The sequence below is a fragment of the Equus asinus genome, chromosome 23 (assembly GCF_041296235.1).
Source record: "Equus asinus isolate D_3611 breed Donkey chromosome 23, EquAss-T2T_v2, whole genome shotgun sequence".
NCBI classification, from domain to species: domain Eukaryota; kingdom Metazoa; phylum Chordata; class Mammalia; order Perissodactyla; family Equidae; genus Equus; species Equus asinus.
This window is the reverse complement of record NC_091812.1, coordinates 27,619,972-27,633,469: the sequence shown is the minus strand read 5'-3', so window position 1 is coordinate 27,633,469 and position 13,498 is coordinate 27,619,972. Positions and strand designations below refer to the sequence as shown.

The window sequence follows — 13,498 nt, the reverse complement described above, 5'->3', positions numbered from 1 at the left end:
TGTGAGAATTAAAGAGAAAATGTATGTAAAATGTTTGGCAAAGTACTTGGTAACCATTAACGTTAATTGTTTCCATAATTCTGAGATAACTTCTATTGTAAAAGCACCATCCATTGAACATCAGCGTGTAAGGAAATGGAAAAAGAAACACGATAGTAATGAACACATGTTGTATCAGTGCGTCAGATGCTTATCGATTTCAAAAATGTCAATGTGAGAAAAATATAAGTTCTCACACTGGAAATACAGGCTGATTAGCATTGTCTGGCAGCGGGACTTCCCCAGCATCCTCCCCTCTCCTGGCTCAGCCCAGCCAGTGCTCAGTCCCCTGTCCCCACCCGTCACCCATCTGCTGAGGAACAGCGAAGGGCTTTATCACTCAGGGGCTGGGACCCCTAAGCAAACCCAGCCGCTCCTGTGCGCAGGTGAGGGGACTGAAGAGCAGAAAGGTCAAGAAAGATGAGGTCAGTTCTGAAGACAGGGTGAGAGCACCCAGGATGAGGCCAGTCATTTTGGGTTTCTTTGCAGATATTCTGTAAGACCCAACACAGTGCTCTGAATTCATGTTGCTCTCCCCGACCCACTGTAATTTAGAGCATTTAAATGTGGTGCTTTCATTTCCTTATCTGGAAAAGACTGAGCTAGAAGGCACATTTAACAAAAAGCATCCAAGATACTGCCCTACCTTTTTGGAGTGGAAGGGAGTGGACTTTTAAATATTTGGACTTTTTTGTCTGTTTTTTTAAAACATTTTTTGAGTCCTTTCCAATTGAATAAGCCTGTGCTCGGTGCGGGGAGCCGTGTGAGTAGAAGGGGGAGGGAAAGAAGCCTGAGACCAGACGTTGGTTACTAGGAGCTCACCAAGCACGTGCAGGGCTCAGTTCACAGAGACGAGTTATGTGGAATTAAGTGCTGAAATGAGAGACGATGGTGACAACTCCTGCTCAGCAACTCCTGCGTACCAGTCATCGTGCAGGTGCTTTATGGGTTTGTAATCACCACCAACCAAACCAGGAGGGTATGATGAGCTCCGTTTTTCAGATGAGGAAACTGAGGCTCAGAGAGGTCAGGTGGTTGCTGAAGCTGCGTTTGAGGATGTGGCGCAGTCGGGACTTATACTCACTTCTGTTTGACTTCTCACTTCCGGTTTGCTCGGCGACCTCCAATAGTGAGTGATATTGGGTTTCAAAGAAGGTTGGGCTGGATTTTAACATGTTGGAGGAAATCAGGCAAAGAGAGCGCTTCTCGTTCTTGCCAATGGTTAGCCTTACATTTAGTCATACGGATTGAGAATATTGACTGTGGCAATCACTTTTAGAAACCAAAAATCTAGGCACATGGTATGACCTGGAATTTTAGAACCTCCTTTGAAAACAAGAGGGAATCCAGTATTTTTGGAATTAGAATTTCTGGGTCCTAGGAAGTGTTTAAGGCCTAGAGTATTTAAAATTGGGATTGTTCCCAAAACCCAGGACCTGTGGGCTGTGTGAGAGCAGGTGGGACAGAAACCAGGGCCACTGTTAAGATGTCTCTGCCAAAGTATTGTTCTTGACGTGTGGCCTAGCCAACCCCGTAACCTCTGTGGCCTAGTTTTCGCATTTTTTTTTTTTTAAGGGAAATGAAAATTTATTTATTTATTTACTTTTCTCCCCAAAGCCTCAGTACATAGTTGTATATCCTGGTTGTAAGTCATTCTAGTTCTTCTGTGTGGGATGCTGCCACAGCGCGTCCTGATAAGCGGTGCTAGGTCCACACCCAGGATCCGAACTGGCAAACTCTGGGCTGCCGAAATGGAGTACACGAGCTTAACCACTTGGCCATGGCGCCGGCCCCATTTCTCATCTTTAAGAGTGGAAAAAATGAACTTTAAAGCACCTTTCAAATCTAACATGTTGTTTCCATGAAACTATGGTGTTCTATTCAGTATTATAAACAGCTTACTATTAGGTGAAAATTTTAAAAAAGGAGAGAAAACAAAAAGTTTATTACTCTTCAGTCTGGAATTTTAAAGTGCACAATGAGCTCTTTTATACTCATTTTTGCCCTGCAGTGGTAATGAGGTTAAAGATTCCTTTAAAAAGAAAAAAAACTGTTTTGTGTTTCTGTTTTGTGTGTGTGTGCATAAACAGATCTATTTCTCCTCACGTCCATCAAGGTCAGCCTGTGTGGATGAACTCTGCTATCTTAGAGGACAGGTTTTCCCATTTCAAAGTGAGTTTAGCCATTACTCAGACTTTAAGGAAACCGGGATAACACTCAAGCCACCAAGGCAGCAGGAAACACTGGTCTTCGAGAAGGAGCTGGACAGATGATCATTGTTCTTTACTTCCAAATTTTCACGACACTAAACTGGAAAAGGTTCTTTTTTTATTTTGTTTTCAGATAACTTGGGGTAACACCTCCCTATAGTCTGTATATTTCCTTCACTGTCTGCCTTCTCTTAATTTAAAAAGACTTTTCTGAGTAATATTCTTTGTCTAATTGTCCTCACCTACTCTGGAGGTTTAAAATCATAACAAAGAGGTAAAGAAAATAATAACCCTCAAGGTTAAAACTGTGTCGCTGATGGAGAAGGGAATATTCAGTGGCATTGAGTATATTCCCAGTGTTGTGCAGCCATCACCAGTATCTGTTTCTAGATTGGGTTATTTCACTTACTGTAATCCCTTCAAGGTTCATCCATGTTGTAGCATGTGTCAGAATTTCATTCCTTTTTAAGGCTGAATGATACTCCATTGAATGTATACCCTACATTTTGTTTATCATTTGCTTTTCCTAAGTACGTACTAATATGATGTCTTAATCCTGATACTTCTGTACAATCACGCACATTTTTTTGGCTTTCAAGGGAGTGTATAGAACTTGTACGGCTAAATCCATATATAGTTCTAGCACTAAATCTTAAATTTAAAGAGAAGTTGGATGAAAGATAATGAGACAACACTGGAACTAACAGTAGTGGGATTAATGGAATTTTTTTGCTGTGGAAAGCACAAATATTAAGTCTTAAGGGCACATAAACATAGAATCCTGCTTGAATTGAGCTGCTCTACCCCTGCATTTCCTCGTTTCCCGTTTTGCCTCTGTGCTGAGCTGGAACCAGTGTCTTCAAGGCCTGCTTCTTCAGCCATGGGCCCTGCTCGGATGCTCAAAGGACACAGATGACCTGACGGGGAAAAGAGATGACCCTGGGAGAGAAAGGCCCTCAGCAAGCTCACTGATGCATTGTGTGTGGCCTGCTGGTGCCCTCATCCCATCCCTCAGCTTTGTTTTTTGACTCCTTTAGTCCTTGGGAAAAGGACTAACACAGGCCAGTTATTGGCCTTTCACCCTTTCAGGCTGTGATTGGGCATTTCAAGAGAGGCCCAGATGAAGAGCATTGGTCCTTAGTCTCAAATATTCAGAGAGAGAGAGAAAGTGTGTGTGTGTAAGGGATGGACAATGAAAAGAAGGTGTTCAGAGAACAAGCAGCAAATCGGGTCTAGTCTCTTTGACCTCTGTACTTACTGTTTACCTTACACTTGCAAGGGAAATGTCTGAAACAGTATCTTGGTTCTTCTCAGTTTCTCTCCTTTCTGGAAATTGAGCATGTTCATTATTTTCATTATTACTGAGCAAAGCTCATTTTGTGGATGAGGAGCCATCCCAGGGAAGGGCAGAGCTGGCCCCGGAGCCAGGGCACCACCGCTGCCTTCAGTGCAGAACTTTTCTACAGCCTTCCGGGCTGCAGCTCAGAAGGGCTCTTTGTTATGAGTGAGCATTTTCATCATTTGGGGGGTGTGTGTGTGTGTGTGTGTGTGTCTGTGTCCCCTGCTTATCATCACTCTTATGATTCCTTTCCTGCAATCTTGCCCTGGTTTCCACAGATGGGCTGAAATATCTGTTCATTGTGGTTCATCATATTGAGGAACAGACTTCATGTCATAAGAGAGTGGGAAAGGAGGAGCTTTAGGGTTAGGGAACTTGAGTGACAAACAGCTATTATCTCTTACTCATCTTCCTCTTCTTTTTAAAACTGCTTTCCTTACACATTCACAATCGCTTCTTCCTTTTAGGCTTCCTCTGCTTCAGGCTTTCACTTCCTAAGTATGCAGAGAAAGTAGGGAATGCACTTCTGCCCTGTTTCCTAATATCTCAATCCTAGCCATCGCTCAAGCTTCTGGCCAACTGGAATCGAGGATGCCTTCTTGGATTCTTTCTTTTCCTCTTGATGGCCTTGCAGCTGTCCATTCCGTGGCATCAGCTGGGGTATTTCGTCTTTCCTGCCAAGCCTGTAAGCAGAAATGGTAGGTTTCAGTACCTCTCAGGCCGTCAACCGCTTGTGTCCCTACACGTGCCGGGGCAGGGGTCGGGGTGGGGGAAGCAATGGGAACAGAGAAGAATGAATACTATTTCTAGTAATGAATGAGAATGCAAGAGTTCGTTATGTAAGTGACATTTTGTCTCAAACTAGTGTAATGAGTATGTGAAAAAAATTCTGTAGAACTTTTCATGCCATTAATTGAGGCATGTTGAACCTTTTTCTTTTTTTCCTTTGGTAGGTGACCACCAGATGAAACCTAGTTTTATTTAATGTTATCTAATTTAAAATTTGGAATGGGTCATTGAGAAACTTTCAGGAAAACACTGTCTCTGTCCTTCAAGGCTGTTTGCTTTACAAATAACCTTGAACAAATAGCCCGGAACAAAAAGAACAATTAATGCTTCACAAGATATGCATAAATGTGGGGGGCGCATGGAGCATTGTCTCCCAACAAAGAGTTGTAGTTATAAAAAACTGCACCCTTCTCCCTATGACCCCCCAGAACTTCGGACTCTCTAGAACTCCATTGTCCAATAGAAATACGAAGTGAGCTACACATGATTTTGTAGTTGCTGCATTAAAAAAAAAGAAAAAAGAAACATATAAAATTAATTTTAATATTTAATGCAGTATATCCAAAATTTTATCATTTTAAAAGGTAAGCAATATAAGAAGTTATTAATGAGGTATTAAAATGACACCTGTGTCCAATACCTGTGTTAAAATACAGCAGTAGTATCTTAACACGATGCAGCCATCAAAGAGAAATGGAGTCCTACCACAAGAATAAAGTTGTGTTTCACGGAAAGACATTTTATACTGATTCAATTTTTAAACTTTAATTTTAATTGATTAAAATAAACACACAAAAATTTATTTCCTCAGTCAAGCCAGCTACATTTCAAGTGCTCAGTAGCCCCATGTGGTTAGTGGCTGCCATATGGTCAGCATAACAGTAGAGGGAACTGTTTTCAACTTTTTACAGATTTCTTTGTGTGTGTGTTTCTTTCTTTCTTTTTCTTTGTTTTTTTTTTTTGTGTGGAAGATTGGCTCTGAGCTAACCTCTGTAACCAATCTTCCTCTTTTTGCTTGAGGAAGATTGTCCCTGAGCTAACATCTGTGCCAGTCTTCCTCTACTTTTTGTATGTGGAATGCCACCACACCATGGCTTGACAAGTGTTGTGTATGTCCACGCCTGGGATCTGAACCTGCGAACCCTGGACCACTGACACAGAGTGTGCAGACTTAACCACGCCACTGGGTGGGCCTTTCGTGTGTATTTCTCTCTCTCTAAATAATATGGTTATACTGTTTGTAGATTTTTCAGTTTTAGGTTCTTCCTCTTGACTCTCTACTGTTAAAGAGGAGTTAATTCTCTTTTATCTCCAAACTTTCCCCCTATTCACTTCCCAGCTGTTTCCCATTTTCCCAATCAATGGTTCTGAAAACTTTGCTTTCAATAGCCTTTACACTCTTAAAAATTATTGAAGGTCACAAAGAACTTTCGTTTATGTGCGGTATGTTTATCAGTATTTATCCTATTAAAAATTAAAACTGAGAAAAAATAAATGTTCATGTCAAAATAACAGTGATAAGATCTTTACATATTAACATGTTATATTTTTATATATATATATATTTTTTGCTGAGGAAGATTAGTCCTGAGCTAACATCTGTTGCCAATCCTCCCTTTTTTTCCTTGAGGAAGATTAGCCTTGAGCTAATATCTGTGCCAGTCTTCCTCCACTTTATATCTGGGTCGCCACCACAACATGGCTGATGAATGTGCAGATCTTCTCCTGGGATCTGAACCCACCAAGCCAGCTGCTGAAGCAGGGCACCCTGAACTTAACCACTATGCCACAGGGCTGACCCCAGTAATATTTTTTATGAAAAACCGTTTCATAAAAATTAGAAGAGTAGCAACATTTTATATTTTTGCAAATCTGTTTAGTGTTTGGCTTAACAGAAAACAGAAAATACTTCTGCCCTCATTCTGTTGAGAAGTCACACATGATGTGGCCTCTGAAAAACTGCACTGTGTACTTGTAAGAAAACGGCAGTGAAAAGGGTGAATGATGTCTCAGCACTATTATGAAAACAGTTTTGAGATCCTCTGAATATTATCATAATTTTTGTTAGACTACAACTCAATGCTTATATTGTTATGGCCGTGTATAAGCTGAGCTATGGTAGCATAACATGATTTCTTCCTTTGTGCTTTTTTTGTTTTCTCCAGAGATAGTCTTATTTTTGTGTTTTTTTGTTTACCCTGTACATGTTACTTATTCAACTCTGAACTCTACCTTAGTTGTCAAAATCTCTTCGAAATACGTTCATTTGCAGCAGGAGTTCTCTCAGTTTTGTCTTACAGAAATTTCTTTTATAGCTGTTTGACTTGGTTCAGTTGGCTGGTTTCTTCCTAGGACCCCAACATGTCCTGGGATCTGTCTACTCCTTAATCCTGGTGGTTTCTGTTGCCTCTGTTTTCTATTGGCTGCCTTAATTCCTGGCCCCTCTGTCTTTTTCTCGATGGGCAGCATAGCACAAACTTGGGGGCTGGATTGTGTAGGTTTGAATGTTAGCTCTTCCACTCCCTAGCTATGTGACATTTGCAGTTATTTAACCTCTTTATGCCTCAGTTTCCTCATCTGGAAAATAGTACCTTTTGTGTAGGCTTATCGTGAAGATTCTATGAGTTACGTAGGCACGTCACTTAGAAGAGCTCCTGGAACGTCTTAAGTGCTCCAAAATGGTGTTAGTGCTTTTGTAGTTACCGGTGTACCTCATCTTTTGGTGGTATGCTTCCTGCAGGAGTCTGCTGAGAGAAGGTGCCTGTGACTTTGTATGCATGAGGATACCTTTATTCTGCATCACATTTGAACCATAGCTTGGCTGGTTATCTCAAATTCTAGGTGGAAATAGTTTTCCTTTGGAATTTTGAACTCTTGGGCATTCAAAAGGGAGAGAGAGTAGATGTTAAATTTTCTATTTTATTCTAGCTTTCATTGTTGCTGTTAAGAACTTCACTGCCGTTTGAAATTCTTGATTCTTTGGATTTGTTTTTTATTTTATTGTTTTATTTTTCCTTTTTCTCCCCCAAAGCCCCCCTGGTACATAGTTGTTTATTTTTTTTAGTTGTGGGTCCTTCTAGCTGGGCATGTGGGACACCGCCTCAGCATGGCTTGATGAGTGGTGCCATGTCTGCACCCAGGATCCGACCCTGGGCCACTGAAGCAGAGTGCGCGAACTTAACCACTCGGCCACGGGGCCGGCTCCGCTTTGGATTTATGAACATCACTTCTCTGGAAACTTTTAGGATCTTCTTTTCTGCAGTGTTCTAAAATTTCACAGGAAATTTCCTTGGTTAGGATTGTTTTTAATGAATTGTGCTGGGTACCGATAGGGCTTTTTCAGACTGATAAAATCTTTGTCCTTCACTTCCATCAGTTCTTTCTTTGATAGATTTCTCTCCTCTTTATTTTTTTCTTTCTCTGTGGAACACCTGTTATTTGAATATTGGATCTCCTTTGTTAGTCCTCTAATTCTCCTATTTTTCCATTTACTTTTTGTTTTGTTCTACATTCTTGGAGATTTCCTCAACTTTAATTTCTAATTCTTCAGTTGAGTTTTTCATGTCAGCTATCATATTTTTGATCTCTAAAAGCTCATTTTTGTTTTCTGTTCCTTTTTCATAGCCTCTTGTTCGTTTTTTTTTTTTTTTTGAGGAAGATTAGCCCTGAGCTAATATCTGCTGTCAATCCTCCTCTTTTTGCTGAGGAAGCCTGGCCCTGAGCTAACATCCATGCCCATCTTCCTCTACTTTATATGTGAGATGCCTACCACAGCATGGCTTGCCAAGTGGTGCCATGTCTGCACCCAGGATCTGAACTGGTGAACCCCAGGCCACTGAAGTGGAATGTGTCAACTTAACTGCTGCGCCACCAGGCTGGCCCATAGCCTCTTGTTCTTGTTTCATGGCTTCAATTGTTTCTCTTATGTCTCTGCAGATAGTAATACTAGGATTTTGTTGTTGAAATTTTTATCTCTTTGCTTGATCTTAATTTTTCTATGTAGTAGAATATTTAATTAGGTCCAGATTCTTCACTTCACAATCTATGTCCCTTGGAATATGATTTGGCTTCTCTTCCCATCCAGAGGTAGAACCTTATTTCCTCTTGAATAGCATCTGGGCTGGTGACTTTCTCTGACCAAAAGAATGTGACAGAAGTGATGTTGTGCATTTTCTAGAGCGTAAGCCTTACGAGGCTTTGGAGCTGCTGTGTTTGCTCTCTTACTGCCCTGAGGCTGCCATGTAAGGAAGCTTGTCTTGCCTGCTGGAGGATGAGAGACACCCCAGCTGACAGCAGCACCATGTGCAGACGTGAATGAGCCATGTTGAACCCTCCAGCCCAGACAGTCCTCCATCTGGATGCAGCTGCCTAGGTGAGCCCAGGGGAAACCAGAAGAACTGCCCAACCAACTCTACAAGTAATGAGAAATAATAAATTCTTGTTTTAAGTCACTAAGGATTGTGGTTGATTATATAGAAGGAGTTAACTGATACCCTCCTCAGTTGTTTTTCTTTCTCTTTTGATCTCTCTTGGATCATGAGCTTTTCCTAGAGGCTGCTGGTTCTCTGTTCTCTGAGGCATAAGCCTGGAAGGTATGTGCTGCCTGCCAACATTCTGGAAATGAGAAAGTTTGACTTAATTTCCCCTGTTTTCAGGTCAGTACCCCTGCCCTCACTGTGCCTTCTGCCCTCCAGGTCAGATCCTTTCCGTTTTAGATTTTCCAGAGTCTTCTGCTGGTGCCTGGAAGGGTAATTTACTGGGTTATGATGGATACGGGGAGGGGCCTGGGAATCTTAAGTGCCTCTTGAAAGGATTTTCAACCAGTCCTTAGTTTTGAACACCACTTCACCACTGCTTCCAGAGGTATCGTGCTGCCACTTTCAGAGCATTTGGAGGAAGGGACGGATGTTGGGCGACGGGGGGGTGGCAGCTGTGCTGTAAAGTGGGTTGTCTCTCAGCTTCCCCTACTGCCTGCTTTAGGATTCAGCTTTCTGACATCGCCAAGTCAGTTACCATTCACCTGCTCTAGCTTTGAAAATTTTGATGTCATTTCTTCCATTATATTCTTTGTATTTGAGGGGTTTGAGCTTTTTAAAAAATCACTTATTATCATTTCATCTTTAAACAGATCCTACTTTTAGATATACTCTCTAAATAGGCTAGTCCGTGCTGCAAGTGTAGAGACTGGAAACAGAACTCTTCTCTGACCTTCAAAAGGGAGAAGGGGATAGATGTTAAATTTTTAGATAGATGTTAGATTTTTAGCAGAGGAACATGGGCTTCACTTGAAGGAGACTTTATTCATTCAGCAAACATAATTGAGTGGTTCTCTGTGCCACATTCTGTGCCTTGCTCTGGGATGTGGGGATCTGAAGAAGGGAACATGATTTTGGCCCTCCTCTTCCTTCATCACACCATCTGGCTTTAGTTGTAATATCTTATTTCATGTAGAAAGCCTGCTTTCCAAAGGAGACACAGGAAATGTGGTCCAGTGCTGGTCATAGAAGTTCCCTTGTTACCTCTGTCTCCCTGGCTGGAACCCAAGAAAACTGGGATGAATTGTGAGAGACAACAGCCTAAACTGTGGAGCTTGGTGTTTTTAATCATGGTGTTAATTATGGGGGCCTCAAGAGCTTTTCTTGTCTGGAAAAGTCTGGAGGGGCAGGCGTGGTTGGGGTCTCAAGACTTTGTTTCAGTGTGAGACCTCAGAAAAGCTAGGCAGCTCACCGCAGTGAGTCACAGACAGCAGCCAAGCAGCGGAGACTGCCCTCCTGACAGGGCAAGCCTGTGGATGGGGCAGACACCAGGTACCCCCAGATGGGGGAAGGCCATGGAGGCACAGATGCCGGAAAGAACTCCACCCTGAATGGCAAGGGATCGCCTTGGGATCTTACCTGCTTCCGGCTCCTTCCCTTGGCCTGTTTCGGGTGACATTTGGGCATCCTCAGTTGACTCACGATCCTCTGAGATACTTGCATGGCCTTGGCATCAGTCACAGTAGGGGTATTTTGCTCCAGTCACTGCAGCCTCTGGGCCACAGAACAATAGTCTTGGAGAGTGGGTGAAATTGAGCCCCAGAGGAGTATGCCGTGGGCCATGTGAACTAACTTAGGCCGTGCTTCCTGCTGCAGAAGGACAGTGGGTTGTGGACTCTCATGTATCCACCCAGCTGTTTGTTTATGCACGTCTGTGCAGACACACAGATGTGTACGTATACTTGTAAGTGTTTGTGTGTGTGCGTGTATTTTTTTAAGAAAGCATATTTCCCCTACTTTTAAAAAAGGTGCAATAGGCAATAGGTAAGGAGAGTTATTAATAACAGTTTTGTTTGGACCTAAACCAGAATTACCTTGGTGGAAACTGTTGAGAAAAAAAGAGTTTACCTTTTAAAATTCTATCCCTTTCTTTATTATAGTTGACAGTTATGTCTGTCAGCTTTAACCTTAACAAAGGTTAACAAAGCTGACCAGTCCAGAGCCCTTCTCATCGCTCTACTTGTCTAGGAATCTCGGGTGTAAATAGAGGTTGAACAGGAAAATCCAGATTTTTCTTAGAGGTATGTATGTGTGTATGTGTACGGTCACATAAATAGATTAAATCCTTCTACTTCAAGCTCTGAATATGTTACATCATGTTAGTTTATAATAAAATAAATATATTTCCCTTTTCCTTCCCTCTTCCCACCTTGCCTTTCTTTTTTTAAAGATTTTATTTTTCCTTTTTCTCCCAAAAGCCCCCAGTACATAGTTGTGCATTTTTTAGTTGTGGGTCATTCCAACTGTGGCATGTGGGACGCCGCCCCAGCATGGCCCAGTGAGTGGTGCCATATCCGTGCCCAGGACCCAAACTGGCAAAACCCCGGGCCACTGAAGCGGAGCGTGTGAACCCAACCATTCGGCCATGGGACCGGCCCCACACCTTGCCTTTCTTTTTATTATTAAAAAAGGAATTAAGGAAAATATAGCCTGAGCCACATATAACTCATTTCTTTAAATGTTTTTTTCATTTTCTTCTCTATATAATGATATTTTTCTAAATTAAACTAGTAGGTGTATTGTATGTTTGGGGTGAATATTATGTTTTAGAATTTTTTTTTAATTTTTATTTTTTTAAGATTTTATTTTTCCTTTTTCTCTCAAAGCCCCCCGGTACACAGTTGTATATTTTTATTTGTGGGTCCTTCTAGTTGTGGCATGTGGGACGCTGCCTCAGCGTGGCCTGATGAGCGGTGCCGTGTCTGCACCCAGGATCCAAACCGGCGAAACCCTGGGCCGCCTCAGTGGAGCGCGTGAACTTAACTACTCAACCACGGGGCCGGCCCCTAGAATTGATTTATTTTAAAATACAGAGGCATATGCTAGTCATATCTAATAGATCTTAATTTTGAAATGCCGCTATAGCTTCTTATTTTTTACATCGTAAGGTCTTCTAATGTTTCTTACTTATTCCAGGCTGAAATCTAGATTTGATGATCAGTGGCTTTTGGATTTCTCTTACATGTATCTCTTCCTATTTATCCCTGTGAAAACAGTCCTGCACTGAGCTGTCCCCTTTACCTCCACTTTATTTTTTCCATTTGATCCTTAGCATTTTGACCTGTTGCAGACATGAGCATTTGGTGGTAGAAGACATTTAGAAAGAGGCCTTTAACTTGGAGCGGCAATGGAATTCAAAACATCCCCCATGGCCAGTTATATGAGGTTGGGCAATGTACGCAGACCGTTTCTTTCCACACCCATCTTTCCCATTGCTCTGTGCTCCTAATAGAGTTTTACTGAATCTCGGTTGGAAAACTAGTGTTTACATTATTAAGATGGCTGGTCTTCAGAGCTAAGCCACAGAGTACACCATTGCCACGTACATAGTATGCTATAGTACAGTATGATTGCTTTTTTCATCATTGCATGACTCTGATTTCTTTGGAGTCAATAATTATCTCCTGGGCCCCCTTCATTTGCTTTGTTTTCAATGTGGTTATTACAAATTCACCCCCCAAACTCTACCAGTTGTTTAAATTGGTTCTCAATATGTTTATTCCCATCAGGTATTCCATCGGTTTCATCTCTTTTTTTCCCTTTAGGATTGGCCTTGAGCTAACATCTGTTGCCAATCTTCCTATCTTTTTTTTTCCTCCCCAAAGCCCCGGTGCATAGTTGTATATCCTTGTTGTAAGTCATTCTGGTTCTGCAATGTGGGATGCCACCACAACATGGCTTGATGAGCAGTGTGTAGGTCCTTGGCCAGGATCTGAACTGGCAAACCCCAGGTCACCGAAGCGTAGCACACGAATTGAACCACTCGGCCATAGGGCTGGCCCTGGTTTCATCTTCTTGAAGACAATTCTCCCAGGGTCTTGTGATCTGCTTCTAACTACTATGATTGTCTATTGGCCTGTTACACAGCCTAGAATGTTCCTTTACTAGCATCCTGGTATTTCCTTTTCTTTCTTCTTATGTCATGACACTCTTTCTTATTCTTATGTTTTCCTCTTTCTTGGTTTATGCTTTAGTTTTTTGGGGTTTTTTTTTTTCTTTTTCATGAGTAAGATTGGCCCTGAGCTAACATCTGTGCCAGTCTACTTCTATTTTGTATGTGGGATACCGCCACAGCATGGCTTTATGAGTAGTATATAGGTCTGTGCCCGGGATCCAAACCTGCAAACCCTGGGCCACCTGAAGCTGAGTGTGTGAACTTAACCACTAGGCCACTGGGCTGGCCCCCTGTACTTTAGTTTTGATGGAGCACGTCCTCCAGTAGCTTCTTGAGAAAGGGTGCATAAAAGTAAGTCTTTTGAGACCTTGCCTATCTTAAAATGTAAAACGTTTTTATTTTCCCTGTAATTTACTTAATAGTTCATCTGGTTCTAGGAATTCCCATCTGGAATTCAGTTTCCTTCAGCACTTTGGAGGTGTTGCTCCATTATCATCTGGCTTCTGCGGTTGGTTTTTATGAAGTATAAAGACATTCGGCTTCTGAATCCTTGTTGTGCGGCTTATTTCCCCCCTCTCTGAGAACCTACATGATATTCTTTTTCCCAGTGTTCTGACATTTCATGATTAATGAATGCATCTTGGGGTGGGTCTCTTTTTATCCATTGTGCTGGTTTTCCAAGGGACTTTTC

At 41.9% G+C, this 13,498-nt stretch overlaps 1 protein-coding gene across 2 annotated transcripts in view; it reads left to right on the top strand.

The window, feature by feature from the left end:
• The window catches only part of GCNT1 (glucosaminyl (N-acetyl) transferase 1), a 43,204-nt gene that overhangs the window by 13,354 nt on the left and 16,352 nt on the right, over window positions 1–13,498 (top strand). The window contains exon 3 of one of the 2 annotated variants that reach the window (XM_014832683.3): window positions 8,555–8,749. The exons of the other annotated variant lie outside the window; for it this stretch is intronic. The gene's annotated coding sequence lies outside the window, so the exon portion shown is untranslated. The remainder of the gene's footprint in view (window positions 1–8,554; window positions 8,750–13,498) is intronic. 2 annotated transcript variants of the gene reach the window in all.